This window comes from Gracilinanus agilis, chromosome 4, assembly GCF_016433145.1.
Source record: "Gracilinanus agilis isolate LMUSP501 chromosome 4, AgileGrace, whole genome shotgun sequence".
Classification (NCBI taxonomy): domain Eukaryota; kingdom Metazoa; phylum Chordata; class Mammalia; order Didelphimorphia; family Didelphidae; genus Gracilinanus; species Gracilinanus agilis.
This window is the reverse complement of record NC_058133.1, coordinates 423389119-423392002: the sequence shown is the minus strand read 5'-3', so window position 1 is coordinate 423392002 and position 2884 is coordinate 423389119.

Genomic DNA, 2884 nt, shown 5'->3' with positions numbered 1-2884 from the left:
AATGTTCTCTTTGAATTTGGAGTCAGTTGGATCTCATACTGTCAGCAATTTGAAGTTTTCAAATGAGAGTTTTCTTAAATTCTTCTGGAGACAGAAAACTAAGCATCCATCAACTATTTATTTTGCCTTCCCCAAAGCTCAAATTGCCTCAGATTTCAAGAAAATGGTGTCTTGATAAAAAAGTACGGAAAGGCTCAAAAAGGAGTCTCTCTGCTCCCTACACCCATCTCCAATGCTTTGTTCATGCCATTCATTCTCACATTTTCTGGTAGCCTCCCTTCTCCACTCTTCCCATCCCCTACTTACTTTCATATATTGAAACTATACCCTTCTTTCAAGGCCTAAACCTTCTTTCTTGACAACCCTCTTTCACCCCAATGTGCCCATCTTATGGCAGCTAGATGGAACAGTGAATAGAGTACTAGGTCTGGAGTCACAAAGACCTAATTCAAAAAATGGCCTCAGATTTTCAGTAACTGTGGGACCTCAGCCAAATCATCTAACTTCTGTCTGCCTCAGTTTCCTCCACTAAAGAATGGGAATATGAATAATATCTTCCTCCCAGGGTTGTTGTGAGGATCAAATGAGATAGTACTTATAAAACATGTAACACTATTTCTGGAACAGTATAAATAAGTATGAAGCCCTTAGAACTAGTGTTTAATAAATACTTGTTTCCCTTTTCCTTTCTCAGATTTCTGATAGCGCTTTGCCTGGGACATCACCTTGGGGCATTATCTCATTCTGCCTTGTATCACAGTGATTTTTGCCTATTTTTCTTCCTATTAACAAATAATTTGAGAGCATATCTTATATAATATCTAATTTTGTGTCCTCAGCCACCAGCACAGAGCTTTACATCTGTTAAGTGCTTGATGAGTGTTGAATGAATGAATGGTGAGAGTAAGTAGATAGTGGACACGTTAGGTCCAAGTCATTCCTATGGACTTAAGATCTTTATAGAATTTGGGGGGATGAATTAACATATCATTTCTGAATTTGTGTCCCTACATGCTCCTTCTGACTCCTCACCAAAGGGAGCAACAACCCAATGCAGGACCTTGAAGTCAGTCCAGAACTCATCTTGACATGTGTAAAGACCAATGAATAATTTAAAACTCAGGACAAATTGTCAAGAAATCTATACTTAAATCCTCCTCAAATTCAAAAAAAATCTAGCAAGATATATTCCTAACATAAGTATGGCATGTAGTGCTGCTGGTCATATGTTTCCTAGTATCAGATTATTGGATACCAACAAATTAGATGGTCCCCTCCCAAATGGAACCATGTATGGGCTTGATAGGAAAAGGTCATTGTTTCCTAAAGACCCTTTAATTTATTATAACATTGAAAAGTAAAATACTTGGAAATATTTAAATATTCACCCCTTTAAAAATGAAATGCTCCTTTTAAACATCATAGTCAGTCAATTTCTTTCCAATATGCTTCTAAGGATGCAAAAGCAAAAGTCTTTAAAAGTTGGGCAACTGGGTAGCTCAGTGGAGTGAGAGTCAGGCCTAGAGACAGGAGATCCTAGGTTCAAATCCGGCCTCAGCCACTTCCCAGCTGTGTGACCCTGGGCAAGTCACTTGACCCCCATTGCCCACCCTTACCACTCTTCCACCTATGAGACAATACACCGAAGTTAAGGGTCTAAAAAAAAAAAGTCTTTAAAAGTCTTCTCCTCGGGATTGTAAAATTATATTGTTAGTCATCTGAACTTCCAATAAGTTCAGTCTCTTCCAGATAATATCATTCTCTTACTTTCCCAGGCTTGCATTTTTTTTTATTGTTGGTTCATGGTGAAATAGGAATATAGTATTTGAAGAAAAAATAAAGCTTTAGAGGCTTAATCTTTATAGTTAAAAAGTTATAGTCATTAAAAAATGAACCATTCACAATAGACCATACTCATATAATGAACTTCATAAACCTGGAGGCATTGTGTAAATGTGAGTTATTTTTATTTTCATTGTTCTTTAGGGTTTCACTGCCACTGTTAAGCTTTGGTACATAGATGCTGCGGAGTTCTCCAATTCCCTCAGCAAGTTTTGCTTTCAAGACTAAAAGCCTTCTAGATGTGCCAGGTTTCACGTTATCATATTAGCCTCTAGAGATCATAATGATGAAAGTGGTGATAATTCTCTTTAGGGATCTGGGTTTATTATGCTATCAAATCATCCTATTGGACCCAAATTGGCTGCCCTCAAATATAGCTCCACTCCTAAAGTGAAATCTCTTTGAAAGGAAAATATATAGATGTATATTGAAAATAACTAATAAGAGGTTACCCTTAGGTTTTATACAATCCACATGTGGAAAAGAAGAAGTATGGATTATATTTAGACCACTGTGGTACATAACAGTGGGGCTTAGGGTTTCCAATATATGCCTTCCTCTGCCTGGGGCATGATGGAACCTTTCTAACGGTAGCATATTCAGGTGGATCTGAAACCCTCTGAATGAAAAGAATGATATAATATTCACTAAGGCAATGATGCTAACTTGGAACGAGGTCTCCAGTGGGATGTTCCCGGTATCTAGCCTCAATAAATGGATCTGTAAGAGAGATGCTGATGAAATGAGCGTATTTGTAAGTATGTGGGGTTTTAAAGTTAAAGATTATAAGTGTATCTTTAAAAAGAACTCATGCTTTGGCAGAGAGAAACAAAAAGCCTCAGGTTCAAGAATTAAATATCAAGGGAAGTGACAAAATGAAAAAAATAAAACAAAATAAAGAAAACACAGCTGGACTGAGACATTTAGTTTGAGGCCAGAAATCCAGATGATCCTTTGCAACACTACTGGCTATGGTATTCATGCAGATGACTTAGTGATGGTTAACAGTATTCGCAAAAAGAACAGTCCTTTCCACAGCTGT